This window comes from Cervus canadensis, chromosome 26, assembly GCF_019320065.1.
Source record: "Cervus canadensis isolate Bull #8, Minnesota chromosome 26, ASM1932006v1, whole genome shotgun sequence".
Taxonomy (NCBI): domain Eukaryota; kingdom Metazoa; phylum Chordata; class Mammalia; order Artiodactyla; family Cervidae; genus Cervus; species Cervus canadensis.
Window position 1 is genome coordinate 50,449,488 of NC_057411.1, and position 15,761 is coordinate 50,465,248.

The following is a 15,761-nucleotide window of genomic DNA, read 5'->3' on the forward strand; positions in this document are numbered from 1 at the left end:
CAGAAGGAATTCTAAACTCAGAGAAAATGTTCTTCAGGAATGAGGGGTAATCAAGACAGTCTGAGATGAAAAAGAGCTATTTGTGTTTGTCATCAGCAGACCTATCCTTATACACTGGTTAAAGGAAATTCTCTAAACGTAAAGAAAGTGATTAAAAAAAAATTAAGGGGCCTTGGAATGTCAGGAAGGAAGGAAGAACACGACAAGCAAAAAATACGTGTAAATAAAGCAAGCTTCCCTTCTCTGGAATTTTCTAAATCGTATTTGACAGGTGAGGCAAAAATTATACCACTGTCTGTTGTGATTCTCGATGTATGTGTGGGAGTTATTGAAGGCATTTATATGATAACTGTGGGGCAGCAAAAGGAGCTCCAGGGAGGTAATGTTTTTATGTCTTTAAAACAGAAAAATAACGGCAGTGCTGGCCTGTGACAAGTTATGTATATGATGTTATAACTGGAGTAACCCTATGAAAATCTGTGTCGAGAAGCACAGTTCACAACAATGGATAAATCAACGTGGAATTCTAAAAAAAAAAAATGTTCAGGTAACCCAAAGCAAAGTAGGGGAAAAAAGCAGAGATGGGAAAACTGAGAAAACAACAAAAAATAACATAACTTAAGCCCTAACTTATTAACAACCACATTAAATGCAAACGGTCTAACTACAGCAATTAAATGACAGATTGGCAGAATGAGAAAAAAAAATACATGACCTCAGTATATTCTGTGAGTAAGAAATTTACTCCAAATTTAATGAAAACGTACGTTGACAACAAACGAATGGAGAAAAATAAATCAGGCGAACATTCATCAGAAGAAAGCTTGAGTGGTCACGTTACGACCACACAGTATTGTGTAGACGATATTAACAGCATGTAAAGTAGACCTCAAAACAAGGGAAGTACCGGGGACAAGGAGGCACATACAAAATGATATAACGACAAACACATCAGTCTGGGGTATTCCCGGATGGTCCTTTGAGTTAAGACTCTCAGCTTCCACTGCGGCGGGGCACAGGTTCCATCCCTGGTCAGGGAAGTAGGATCCCATATGCTGTGTGGCACAGCCAAGAAATACAGTAATAAATGAATGAGTAAATAAATAATACGTTTTTAAAAAGATCACTCTGTCAGGAAGACACAGCAGTCTTCAATGCGCGCCCACCCAACAACAGAGGGGCAAAATGTGTGAAGCAAAATCACAAACTGACCAAAGGAAAGAGCTGCTGGCCTGGGCTGGATTCCTGCTTGGGAACGTCTCCAAGGATCCTCTTGACAAGTCTCCATCACAGAGGGAGTTTTGTGTGTGTCCTTTCCTTGTAAAAGAAGATAATCTGTTTTTACAAGACAAATATTGTTTGAGGAAAAATAGCAAAGTGTTGCCACAATTCATTTCAGGATGATTCATTATTCCTGAATTTTCTCTGTTGGCTTCTATTGTCAGTTGTTCCCAAGTGATTTTGTTAGATGGCATAATAACTATATGATAAAAAAAAAAAGAGAGAGAGAGAGATACGAGGACTCGGGGAAAACGTTTGTCTCAAAGAGCTGGCCTGGTCAGCAGGGGCTGGGAAGGCCTCTTGTGGGCACTGGTCAGTCTGTAAAAGGGGTCAGCGAGGCTGGTGGGCTGACTACCCACAGCTGCTGGGAAAGCAGCGGGAGAGAGTTGGAGAGCATTCCACCCAGCTGGAAGGTCGGAGGAGCCGTTAGAGGAGAGGAGATCCCACCAGGGAACTCGATCTCAAGGGCCGCTGTGGTCTCAGGGCACAGGTGGGTCTCCGCGGCGGGACTTCCTGCGGGAAGGTGTGTGGTTCCTTCCGCTTCATAGTAACCTGAGCGTCGGTGTTGTCACCCCACGAAGCGTGCAGGTGGGCAGTGAGGGAGGCTGCCTGCTCAGGGCAGTCCTAATCAAACTGCCCTTGGTCTGGCTTCTGCCCTGGACAGATGCATCTTCAGCGGTTACATCGCACGTGTCTCTGGAGGGTCAGTCCCATGGGACTCCCTGCTTCACCACTTACCACGCTTTCTCTCTGCAAACCTCGCCCCATTTTCTCTTCTGCAGACAGAGATCCTGCACCTCCTGTTTGCAGGAATTTACAAGGACGGAGGCAGTGCGGGCGCCTACGTCTGCCACGTTTCTCCGCACACAATAGATACTCAGCAAATGGTACTGGATTGCAAGCTATAATTATTGATTTAAAAAACTATTTCATACACGCCTTCCTTCTATACTAGTTACAACGCTGGAATGAAAGAAGCAGTTTAACCTAGCACACAAATGTCTTCCCAGATGGTCCTAGTGGTAAAGAACCCGCCTGCCAATGCAGGAGACACATGAGACCTGGGTTCGATCCCTGGGTCGGGCAGATCCCCTGGAGGAGGAAGTGGAAACCCACTCCAGTATTCTTGTCTGGGAATCCCATGGACAGAGGAGCCTGGTGGTCTACGGTCTGTGGGACCGCAAAGAGTCAGACACAGCTTAGCACAGTGCACATATTTTGAGAGGCAACATAATGCCCTGATATAAGGCGCAGACGAGATGGGGGGAAAGAGGGTTATCACTTTAACAACCCGTGTGTCCGTGTGTGGACGCTGGTGGGGCCACAGTGCATCTGGGACTCACTGTGGTCAGTAGCAAGGGGACGCTGGCGAAGTTTCCATTTTCGGTGAATGGGGCGCAATTCCTTATAAAGTGCTAAAATAAGCAAGTTCTATTCTTCCCCAATTTACATGATAGGTGCTTTCCGGGAAAAGCTTTCCGGGAAAGGCAGCTTGTATTAAAACGATCTGAAAGACCACCTCAGTGTTTGTTTGTAAAATAGCTAATTTCCAGGTCCAGCCATCCAGCAAGAAGATTTTCACCCACAAAAAGTACCCCCGTGGTGCTCATGAGCCCAGTCGCTCAGTCATGTCTGACTCTGCAGCCCCATGGACTGCAGCCCGCCGGGCTCCTCTGTCCATAGGGCTATCCCAGCAAGAATACTGGAGTGGGTTGCCATTTTCTCTTCCAGGGTATCTACCCAGGGATTGAACCTGCTTCTCTTGTGGCTTCTGCCTTATCAGGCAGATTCTTTACTTCTGAGTCACCGGGGAAGCCAACTACACCTCCGTAAACATATAAAGAAGTCATTCGTGAAGTCAGGTAACAGAAACCCCAGGTGGGGGGCTTCAGGGACGCCGTCGAGAACGGGGCTGTCCCCTGTCCTCTCTGCCACCTCGGTGTCCCCGAGAGGCCCTCGTGGGGGTGCCCCCGGTTGGGGTCTGGTGCACAGGTGGCTGAGTGTGGTGGAGAAGGATCATCCCGCCCGTGCGTCTCTTTGCAAATCCTGAAGAGCCCTTCTTGCCCACTGTGGGCTGGAGGGGAAGCTTCCCGGGGACTGTCCCTCTCTAGGCCAGCCCAGGGTTGGCTTCGTTGGGTCCTGGAGGGGATTAAATGGGCAGCACACCTACAAAGCTCAGAGTCCCAGGGGGTGTTCGGAGTCAAGGCTGGGCAGATTCGAGGTGTTGTTCTCAGGGTGTATCACCCCTATTTGTGCCTCAAGAAATGAGGCCCAGAGAGGTTGAGCTACCTGCCTGAGGTCACACAGCCAGCAAGCAAGGAGCCAAGTTTGGCCTGGAGGCCGCTCCAGGGCTCATGTCCCCGCCACCATCACACTGATGCAGGCTGAGAAGTGACATGTGGGGAGGAGTGTCGGGGACAGGCAGTGGGGCGGTGGGACCTCGCATTCCCTTCCTCCTGCAGGTGCAGGTCCTGGGAGTGCTGGGGTCAGTGTGTGTTCTCTGGGTGATCAGTCAGGAGTCAGCCGGAGCCTCACTCGCCATCTGCTGGGTGTGAGACCGGGGACATTGTGCTCCCGCCCTGTCTGAAGGTCCGCAGAGTCGGGGACCGTGCTGGGTGGTGCCCAGTGGCCGGGTCCCTCCTGGTGGGGCTCCAGCAGCTGCACTCTGGACGGCCCCACCACCCTCGGGGGATCTTGTTTCCTAGGCGGAAGCTCGGCTTCCTCTCTCTGTTATTTCTCTGTGATTTTTAAGCCCCTCTTCCTTTCCCCGGGTGTTTCCATAAAGCACCGTCGGTTGTGCTTATTCTAGGTGAGTCTGGTCCTGGGTGTGTTTTAAACTCTATTTGCAGTTCTTTCCTGAGGGTGGGCACCGTGTGTCTCTGCGTCCGTGGGGTGAGTTCTGACTTTTCCGAGCACGTTTCAGTGCGATGGACGTGGAAGGCTTGGCCAGAGCTGTCCAGTGGGTGGGTCCCTTGGGGGTGCTCTGTTTTGGGGGGTGTCCCAGAGGGAATCCTGGGAGACAGTCCCTTCTGTCCCCGCGTGGACGCTGGCGCTCACCCGTGCCGAGCCGCGCCCTCCCAGGCCCTGGCGGTCCCTCCAGGCCTCTGTCCACCCGCCCGCCGCGCCTGCCGACACCCCTCCAGGTCTTCAGCTCTGGGTGTCGGCCCTCGCCCTGTGTGTGGGGGTCTTTGTGGATGTCCCGTGTCGCTAGTACATCGACACATGTCCCTGGCTTCTGAGTTTCCCCAACGACGTGCCCTGCTTTCATGTAAGGGTTTGGAAGCACTCAAATGCCATGTTGTCCCCACCATCTGCCTCGAGTGCCATCGTCCAGGTACCGAGGAGTCCCGGGGGGGTGGTTCCCAGGGGCGCGGGAGCAGCACAGACGCTGGTGGCAGGTCTGAGGCCCTGGGCCCGGCTGTCAGCAGCGCTTGACTTGGCTTCCTCCCCTCACTCTCTCCTTCCTCCTCCCCCAGTCTCCCCCACTCTCCCCTCCCCCACTCTCCCCCACTCTCCCCATCTCTCCCCTCCCCCACTCTCCCCCACTCTCCCCCACTCTCCCCATCTCTCCCCTCCCCCACTCTCCCCCACTCTCCCCTCCCCCACTCTCCCCTCCCCGACTCTCCCCTCCCCACTCTCCCCATCTCTCGCCCTTCCCCACTCTCCCCATTCATTCCCCCCACTCTCCCCATCTCTTCCCCTCCCCCCACTCTCCCACTCTCCCTCCCCACTCCCCCCACTCTCCCCTCCGCCCACTCTCCCCATCTCTCCCCCCCACTCTCTCCACTCTCCCCATCTCTCCCCTCCCCCACTCTCCCCTCCCCCACCTCCCCACTCTCCCCTCCGCCCCACTTCTCCCCCACTCTCCCGCATCTCTCCCCTCCCCACTCTCCCCTCCCCCACTCTCCCCCACTCTCCCCATCTCTCCCCTCCCCCACTCTCCCCTCCCCCTCCTTCTCCCCTTCCCCCATGGAGGATCAGCATGCCATCTCTAAACCTCCCTGAGCCTGCCTATTGGAGGGCTTCAGGCTGGGTTTGGATGGCGGGAGCCAGGGGCCGCCAAGTGACTACCAGCTTCCTGGCTTTGGCTCAGAGATGTGTGCTGAGCAGCTCCTGGGCTCTGGAGTCAGAGGCCCAGCCTCCCGTCCGGGAGCTGGGGGGCCACAGGGGCCAGCGGGAGCCCGCGGAGACTGCTAAGCAGAGGGGCCAGGCCGGAGCATTTCTTGACCGGAGAAGGCCCAGGGGAGGGGTGGGCAGAGGAGCCCAGTCAGCCTGGGGAGGGGACAGTCAGTGCCCACCTGGGCTCAGCGGGCTGATGAGACCGTGGGCGGCGAGGAGGGCGTGCTGTGGAGGCAGCTGAGGAAGGAGCTTTGCTGATAGATCCACGAGTGGATCCACGAGTGGATCGGAGGAGCTCAGGGAGGCGGTGGGTGGGCGGGGAGAGGTCCCCACGTGGACCGGGGGACCCAGGAGCAGCAGGACGGCCGCTCCTCTACACAGCCCTTCATTCCAGGGCTCCCGGGGCCCCGACGGTCCACCAAGAGGACACGGCCGGGCCCCAAGGCCCCTCTGGCACTCAGCAACTAGCGCTCATGTTTCAGACCTGTACCATGGCCTGCCAGGCCAGGCCATATCCCAGAGCCCACCCCTCACCTGTGCAAGGCTCACCTTCCCCACCTCACGGATAGTCTCTGCTATCAGGCCCGGTCCCCTGAGCACCTACCCCTGCCGACCCAGGCTGCCCTGGGGGCGCTCAAGGGCCACCCTCAGGACCCCATGGTGTGGGATAATGCAGACAACAGAGATGGAGGGGGATCTGGGAGGGCTTCCTGGAGGAGGTGGCATTTGCATGGAGTTGAAGAGGAGCAAAATGCCTGTCTCCTGGAGCGCTGGCCACGCTCGGGCCCTCAGCCACCACGGCGGGTGGGTCCGAGCCCCGCGGGGGTGGGGGCAGCGGGCACACCTGTGGCCCACACCTGCTCACACACATCCACCGGCAGCTGTGCTTTCAACACACCAAGGGTGGGAGAGGGTTCCTCAGCCAAGAGGGTGACCATATTGTGAGGCTGAAACGGAGGTTCTGGGGCCGGGAGGCGGGAAAGCGTGTGCAGGCAGAGGACACAGGCCGTGCAGAGGCCCCGCGGTGGGAAAGTGCCCGCGCTCTGGGTACAGCTGAAGTTGTGGGGAGCGGTGGGAAGTGGGGGCAACGACGTCTGTCTGGAAAGGCCCCGGTGGGAGACAGCCTGCCTGTCAGAGTCAGGATCTCAGGGGCCACAAGAGCCGTCTAAGGCACTGTGATGGACACGGGCCCCCCCCCAACCCGCCTCCCCAGGACTGACACCGATGGGCTTAGGGTTTTGCGGCAGAAGGTGCCCCCAGCCGGCCTTTCTAGGGTGATGGGTGGAGCTGGGACCTGCCTCCTGCTGCCCCTCTGCCTTTGTGCCAGGTAACCCTGAGCCCGGCCCGGCCCTTCCTGCCCACCTGTCCTGCAGTGCCTGAAGCCCCCCCAGGACGGCTCCCAGCACCCCCGAGCCACATGCTCCAGGCTCAGGGCTCCCGGAGGGGTAGGGACCCCATGGCAGGCGGCGGCTGCCTGCTCAGGGCATGTGCCTGGAGGGGCCGGCCCCCTCCTTGCCTCAGTCCCCACTTCCCTCCTGGGATCACACCGCAGACAAGCTGCTTACCCGGGACCCTTGTCTCGGGATCTGCTTCTGGCGATCCCAGCCCAAGAGCCCCTCCTAGCAGGTGACGGGTGCGCCAGGTACTGTGGGCAGGGCTGCTGGCACGGAGGCTGGGAGCCCTGGAGAGCCGGGGAGCCCTCTGGACTCCCAGGGCCTCTGTCCTCAGGGCCTGACCCGGCTGCCAAAGGGCTTCCGGGCCCACCCGCTGTGTGAGCTCTCCAGGCTGCACCTCCTATCGCACCAGGGCTCCCACGCTGCCGCCTCCTGGAAGCCTGCCCAGATTGTACTGTCTCCGTTTGACACTCCTCCAGCCAGTTGCCTGTTTCTGCCTTTCTTTCCAAGGGCCGAGGTTTGTGCATCTACAATCCGAGCTTCCCCAGCAAGCCGCCCCGCCTAGTCCCTTCCCCCGGACCATCCTTTGTTTCCCTTCCCTCCTCCACTCCCTGAAGGACACCTGTTCGTTTGTCAAACCCAGGGGAGCATCACCTGCTTCCGGGGAATCCCACAGAAGCGACAATCCTCCCCGGGGCTCCTACAGGCACTGGGGCCTCCAGTCAGAGCAGGGACACCTCCCCGCCAGCCTGCTGGCTTGTCTCTCGGTCCCTGAGGGCAGGGCCAGCTCAGAGTCCTCGGGAGAGCCGTGGGGCCGGGCTCTCATGGTTGGGATGGACACGGAGTGCCTGCCGTGGACCGATGGGTGGGAATCGGGAGGGAGCGGGGGGGCAGGTGAGCCACACTCTGCTGACCTGTGACCACACACTCCGTCTCCGCCTGGAGCGGCAGGCCGCTGTGCTGACGGGGTGTCCTGCCAGGTGGGCTGTCATCTCTCTGAGAGGATCGGACCGGGAGGAGAGGAGGATGGCCTGGGGGCAGAGCCTAAGGGAAGAAGGGAGGGGGAGATGCCTCTGACCTTGACTGAGCAGAAAACCTAATTAGCCCCAGTCTATTCTCAGGCCCCACTGGAGGGATTAAAGGGACAAAGGAGGCAAGGGTGGGGCGTCTGCAAAAAGAAGGTGCCACTGTGCAGCCAGTGGTGGGGAGCAGGGCTCCCACCCCAGGGCCCTTCTGGCCACGCTCCCCGCCCCGGGCCCCTGGAATAATCGCCTACCCATCCTCACGTGCGCCTGCTCCTCCCACACCCCGGGCTGGACTCACCTGGTCCCCAGCGCACCTCCACCCCACCTATGCTGGGCAGGGGCCTCAGCTCCTCCAGCCTCCCTCCAGCCTCCCCCCAGCCTCCCCCTGCGCCCTCAGGCACCTACACACTGTCTGTTCACTCAGGCTGCCCTGGACCAATCCAGATGGCCCCGGATGACCCCTGCCTGCTCACCTGTCTGATTGCCTGATAGACGTGAGCTCGCTGGTCTCCGGGCGGCTCCTCCACAGGGCTCAATGCAGGGCCTGGCACGGAGCTAGCAGGCGGTGCCCACCTGCCAGGTCAGCTGCGATGAGGGATTCACCCTGTCTTTGCAGACACAGCCCAGGGGCTAGGAGATGTGATGGAGGGTCTTGTATCAGCGCAAAGCAGGCTGGGGGTTGACAGGACACACAGGGTGTGTGTGTGTGTGTGTGTGTCCCGTGGGCAAGTGCCCATGCCTGCGTCAGTGCCCTGGGTACGTGGGTGTGCTGCGATGTGCGTGCGGACCACATGTGTGTACGTGTGCACGCCCGGCGGGCTGCAGGCACACTGCACATGTGCATGTGGACATGCGGTTTTCACAGAGGCACGAGCAGTCACAGCTCGGCCCCCACGCTTCCCTCCCCGGGCAGAGAGCCAGCTGGCCTCGGGGCCCCCTGGGGCTGACACTCCACCCCTGGAAGGTCCTGGTAGCCCAGACTCCCCAGAGCGTGGCTCTTCCAGCTCCTGCATGCAGGTTGTTTGGATCTCCTGGATCAGGGCTTGGGGAGCAGGGCCCTGGAGTTTGCACTTTAGTAAGTGGCGCTGGGTGCCTCTGAGCCTCATAGAGGCTGCCCTCCGATCCTGGTCATTCCCACAGTGTCCCCACTGACCACACTGGATAGGAGCGACAGGTCGTCTCCGCGAAGCCAGAGAGCTGCCCTGCAGCGAGCTTTGACTGGTCGGCCCGTCGACGTCCCCAAAGCACAAACGACCTCACGATGCGGGGAGAGAGGGGACCTGTTTCGTGCCTGGCACCGATGGGGAAACTGAGTCTGAGGGAGGTGAGGCAGCCCAAACCCCAAGTGCAGCCCCGTGGGGATCGCCTCTGAGCCCCTGGCACGGCCGACCCGGCTCCTCACGTGGCAGTGAGCTCCCCATCGCTCCGGGCATTCAAGAAGGGCTCAGGCAGCCACCTGTCAAAGTGGTCCTCGGAGCACTTTTGGCTGTGGATATGAAGGGCTTTCCAAAGACAGGCTCCTGGCCCCAAACGGACAGCGGTGGCTGGACTGTCGAGCTTGGGCATGCTCTCCGAGTCTGGGTGAGTTGGGTCCTTGGGGAGCCGGGTGGCTCAGACCCGCACCGGAAGCTACAGAGTCCCCGAGATATCTCGTTGACTGCGGCGTCCCCTTCAGGGGTCTGGGGTGCCTGAGTGTCTATGTTTCTAGCACACCCCCAGGGGACGCCGGTGTCACAAGTCCACAGGTACACGGGGGTGGGGGAAGCAGGCCCTGGGTGGCCTTCTCTGGGGTCTTCCAGGTGCGTTCTCTCACTGCCCCCTTGAGCACCCCCTCACCTCGGGTGGAACGTGGGTCTGCTGCCAGGCATGCACGGGCTCCAGGGCCACGGGGAGGGCCTGACATGGGGGTGGGCAGTGAGTGACCCTGAGCCCCCTCCCCTGGCCTCCTCCCCGAGCTGCCCTTGGGGAGTCCGCAGTGCCCGGCCCGGGACAAGGGTCCATCCTCCCGCAGAAATCCAGGGGCCGTTGGCTGCGAGACCCGGAGCTCTGCTCCCTGAAACCCAGGCGGTAGCGCCTGGCGCCCAGCCTGACCGCCTTCCCGAACAGCCCGCCGGGGTCAGCAGGGCAGCCTTCCCGTGGAGTGAGGCTGGGCCCGCAGCCAGTTCCCCTGCTGGTGGCCCTCTGCCCGGAGGCCCGGCACACACCGTCTTCCTAGAGCTGAACACGGACGACGCGCAGACGCCGGCCCGCCCCGGGCCTGGGTTGCCCGGGGGCGCTGCTGTCTCGACCTCGGCCCTGCAGCTGAGCCAGGCTCTGGGCAGCCTTGGCCGGCCCTGCTCTGGGCCCCCCCAGCTGCCAGGGGGGACTGGACACATCGCTGAGCCTGCCCCAGGGCTCTGGCATCACGGCCGAGCTTTCCCGAGTGCAGGGGTGCGAGGAGGCCAAGGCCAGACCGCGCAGCGTGGGCTCAGCCCCCCAGGCTTCCCTGGACGCCCCCCGCCGGGGGCTCGTTTACTGCGTGCGGGCAGGTGTGTGACAGTGAGGAGAGCGGCCCGCCACCCCAGCCCCTGACGTGAACCTGCCGCCTCCCATCAGCTCTCGTGTGCGAGGGAGACAGGTGCTCAGGGCAGGGCTGGGACGGGGTTGTACACAGGCCCTGTGGACCCTCCCCGCCAAGAACATTCTGATCAGAAAAAGGGGCCTGGGGAGGTAAGGGACTGGGGGCTCTGGAAGGATGTACTGGGGTGAACAGGCCCCCCCAAATTCACGTCTACTTGGAACCTCCGAAAGAAACCTCACCTGGAAATGGGGTCTTTGCAGACGTAATTAATTATGCTGAAGTCAGTCCTAATCCCATAATGCCAATCAACGCTGAACGTTCACTGGAAGAACTGATGAAGCAGAAGCTCCAATCCTTTGGCCAACTCATTGGAAAAGACCCTGATGCTGGTAAAGATTGAGGGCAGGAGGAGAAGGGTGCGATGGAGTGTGAGATGATTGGATGGCATCACCAACTCAATGGGCATGAGTTTGAGCAAGCTCCAGGAGATAGTGAAGGACAGGGAAGCCTGGGGTGCTGCAGTCCATGGGGTCACAGAGAGTCAGACACGACAACAACAACACTAATCTCACACAACCGATGTACCTGTAGAGGAGACACACAAAGGAGAAGCCGTGTGAAGACAGGGGCAGAGACCGAGTGAGGCGGCCACGAGCCAAGGAATGCGAGCATTTCTGCAGCTGACAGATGCCAGGACATGCACTGGCGTGGTCTTCCTGGGGGCCCCCAGAGGCAGCCTGGCCCTGCGGATGGCTGGGTTTCAGACATCTGGCCCCTAGAGCTGCGAGAGGACCCACTTCAGCTGTCTCAAGCCCCTCGTTTGTGGTACTTTGTTACAACAGGCCAGAAAACGATACAGAGGGTCCATGATTGATCCAAGGCGGCCAGTCAGGAGTCCCATGACTTTTATGTTCCATCAAACCAAACCCTTTGTGATTTAGTTGGGTTTCCCCCCAGACCCATGGGTCAGCCAGGAAGGCGGGAGGACCGTGGTCTCCGCCTTCAGACGTCGGTGTAGCTGCAGACAGCTTCCAAGGGGACAGCGGGCTCGGCCTCTCCCGTCTCCAGTCCCCCGCCCGTAAAACGGGGCTGGCGTGACAGAGGCTGACAGTAGCGCCCCGCACAAGGCCGCCACTCCGGAAACGTTTGCCCTTGTTGTTGCTGTTTTCAAACAAGGAAGTGTTTATAAAGCCCTTGAGCCAGTATCTGGCCAGCAGTCACTGTGTGATGAATGGCACTGTGATCGTCACGGCCCTGGACGCGGGCTCAGGAACTGGGTGCTGAAGGCAGCATCCCTGTCTTCTCACTGCTCCAGCCAGGAACCCGAAAGCTGACAGCAAAACACCCGGCACCAGATTCCACCCTTGAGACAGGTAGGGGCCATCTGTGCAGTCCTGGGGAGCGTGGGGTGAAGCTGGTTCTGCTGCATCAGCCCATCACCCGTGTCCCAGCTCCTACTGCTGAGATTTGCTTGTGCAAAGCAAGAGTCATTTAATTCTAGCTCACAGCTCTGTGGGTCAGGAACACTGACGGGGCTCTGCCAGTGGCCTTTCTGAGGTCACTCAGTGGCCCTCGCCTGTGGGGTGGTCTGGGCTGGAAGGTCCAAGATGGTGGCACTCAGATCTGGCTCGTTGGCTGGGATGACTGGAAGGCTGGGCTCACTGGAGTGGTGGCCAGAACCTCTATGCATGGCCTGACCAGGAAGTCGGACTTCCACTGGGAGGGTTAGGACGTATCCACTAATTCATTTGCTCGTTCAGTCATTCAGTAGATAATGTGCATCTGCCCAATGCCAGGCCCTGTCCTGGGCAGAGGGGCGGAGGTGCTGGGATCCGTCAGCCATCAATGCAAATTCCTGCCCGAGTAGCACTTTTATTCTAAGTGAAGCAGATATGAACAAAACTGATGACATAGATGGTGAATTACATACTGGTAAGTGCTGCAGGAAAGGCAGGTAAGAGAAGGTGAGAATTTGCAGGGGTGACTGTCAAAATTTCAGATTCCACATCTTAAAGGGGGTGTTTGGGTAAAACCTGGGGCAAGTGAGGGAACGAGGCGGGATCTTGGGGAGGAGCATCACAGACAGAGGGCACAGCGTGTGCAAAGGTCCTGAGGCAGGCGTGGGCCTGGCAGGGGGACAGAGTTGCCAAGCGCTGTGTGCAGGGGCAGCTTGAGAGGGGAGAGGCCCCAGGAAGTGAGGCGCTCAGAGGGGGCGGGGCATGTGTGGTCCAGTCCTGGAGGACACAGGAAGGACTAACTGGGGGCGGGCGTGCTGGGGGGGCCTTGGTGCAGATGTGGCCGGATCTGGTGAGAATTTGCCAGGATCCTTCCGGAGGCTCTGTCTGAAGGGACTGTGGGGCCAAGAGAGAGCAGCAAGGGGCTGATCCAGCTGTCCAGGCCGGACGACGGCGGGCGTAGCAGGGGGACCGTGGGGAGCAGAGGGGCAGCTGGCAGGTCGCCTGTGTCCAGACATGGGGGCAGAAGACAGAGCTGGCATCCACCCAGGGCTGGCAGAATGCAGCCCCCGCACGCGATGGGAAGAGGCGGAGCAGCAGTGGGGAGGAGAGATGGCGGCCCGGGGGGCCTGTCTGGTTCAGAAGCCCGTGTGCCTGAGCCCCCGGGGGAGATGCTGCTGAGAGGGTTGGTTACAGGCTTCAGGGGTCCAGGAGGGGGAGCCAGGCTGGACACACGGTTCACAATGGACTGCACGGCCCTGGGCCTGAGAGAGGCCACCGTGGGATGTGGGGCACGAGAGCCTGGGAGCCCCGACGCAGAGAGGACCGGAGGGGAGGGGCAAGGCGCCCAGACCAGAGTCAGGGGAAGCAGGGGTGGGGAGAGGCGTAGAGCGCCCCAATGGAAGCCAAGTGGGAAAGCCCCCCAAGGAGGAGGCGGACGTCAGTCAACCCAGAGACGAGCTGACGGAACCAGCTAGGCAGAACCCGCATGCAGGGACCCCACGGAACGGGCCAAACAGTGTCCTCTAAGAGGGTCCCCTCTGAGGGGATGCGTGGGAGGGCAAGGCTGAGCCTGCTGAGGCCAGACCAGCAGGAGTGGGTGCTGAGGGGAGCCGGGGCCCCACAGGCATGCTGGGGAGGAGCCGGCTCCCAGTGTCACCTCGGGACCCCTCTCCCAGGCCGGGCCTCCCCCTCCCCTGCCTGCACCGAGCTCCCTAAGGACGCGCCAGGGCTGAGCGAAGGACAGAGCTGCCGACCTACCCCCTCCAGGTGCGTCTGGGGGACCCTGCAGGCCCAACCCGGGGAGAGGGAGACCTTCGAACAGAGCCAGGCCTGCAGTTTCCCTCTCAGGCCTGCCTGGACTCGAGCCCTGAGCACCATGGGAAGAGCCAGCATCGCCTGAAACTTACCAGGGAATGCATCAGCTGGGGAGGAAGGCATGCCAGCGAGTGGCTGTGCACGTGTGTGCCTGCACGCATGCACTCATACATAGACTGCACATGCATGTGCCTACATGTGTGCACTTGTGCACACATGCATACACATGTATGTGTCCTTCATGCCTGTGTTCATGCATGGATGCACACACGTGTGTACATGCATGGGTGTGCTTGTGCATGTATACACGCATGTGTGTGTGCATGTATGTGCACTCATACATGTATTCACGCTCACATGTGCTTGTATGTGTCTGCTCATGCATGTATGCACACGTGTGTGCGATGTGTGTATGCAAGCACACATGTGTGCATGTATGCGCGTGCATGTGTGCTCATGTGTGTGCATGCACACATGTACCACACATGTGCAGTCGTGCATGTGTGCGCACACGTGTGTTCTTTCACACGTGTGCTCGTGCATGTATGTGTGTGCATGCTCCCACGAGTGGAGGGCTGAGGGAATAAAGGTGCTGTTCTCCTGTCTCCTGCTTGTCCAGCTTTTCTGTAAGCAGTGGTGTCCTCTGAGGAGGCCGTTTGAGCACTGGCGAGGGGAGGGGTTTGTTTGCAAACGGGCATTAGAGACCAGACTTAGACAAGATGGGACAGCGAGCTAACAGACCGCTGGGCCTGCACAGGCCTGGGGGTCAGGGTGCAGCACGGGGCTGGGGGGGTGCCAGCCCGAGACTGGGGGTGCAGGCCGGGGCCCCACTCTTAGCCACGGGCCCACAAGGCTGAGTCGGCAGGTGGAGTGAGATCCTGGGTGCTGGCCGGGATGGGGGTACTCGTAGACAGTCTCCTGGGGTGACTGGGGTGAGGAGGGCCGTCCAGGAGGACGGGCTGCCTGCCCTGGCTCTCGGCTGTGCCCAGGCCCGAGGGTCTGCCCCTCTGCAGAGCTGCCGGGGTGGGGGCTCAGCGCCTGCCTGAAGCCCGCAGGCCTGCTCCCTCCGTGTGGGGGGGCGGTAATTAGCACTGCTGTCAGGCGGCTTCCTCGCCAGCCTTCCAGTCACTTAAAAATAACTTGCACAGAGTGAGTCACCTGATCTCTGTGGTGGAGATGCCGGCTGGTCTGACTGCATCTCTGGACCCGAGGGGGTGGGGTCTCCATGAGCAGCGCTCGCCGCTGCCCGCGGCCCGCACCAGGACCCTGCTTCTGTCCACACCCTGCCCTTCGCCCAGCACCAGAGGGGGTGTGAGTGGCCCCCGTGGCCCACACAGGACGCCTTCCACAATCCGCCGAGCCACAGTATCCCCGGGTTTCATTCCGCAGCCATTCATGATGTTGCGGTCTCCATTTAGCAGATGAAGTTTACGCTGATTCAGAACCAGGCGTGGGGGACCCAAGTCTGATTCCAGGGCAGGATCCTTGGTAACAAAGTCAGCGGGTGGGCTGGGCAGAGTAACCCACGTGACAGACACAGGGTATCCCTCTCCACCCATGTGACTGCAGAGTGACCAGCATAGCACTCCATGCTAGGGTCTGCGTCCCCCAAAACCCATCTGCTGAAATCCCACCCTCCAGTGACGGCGTTAGGAGGGGGGCCTTTGGGAGGTGATTGGGTCATGAGGGTGGAGCCCCAAGAAAGGGATCAGGGCTCTTAGAAAAGAGCCCCCAGACCCGTAAATCAGTGAACTTGGAACACTCCCTTTCACCACAAGTAAAAATAAACTCAGAGTGCCCTGAAGACTTAAACATAAGACATGAAACCATAAGACTCCTGGAAGGGAACGAAAGGAAACACTCTGACATAAGTTGTACCAATGTTTTCCTATGTCTGTCTCCCAAGGCAAAAGAAACAAAAGTAAAACATGAACAAATGGGATCTACTCAAACTTTAAAACTTTTGCACAGCAAAGGAAACCATAGACAAAACAAAAAGACAACCTACAGAACTGGAGAAAATATTTGGAAATGATGTGACCAATAAAGGTTCAATTTCTGAGTTATATAAATAGCTCACAGTTCAACATTTTAAAAAAACAACAACCCA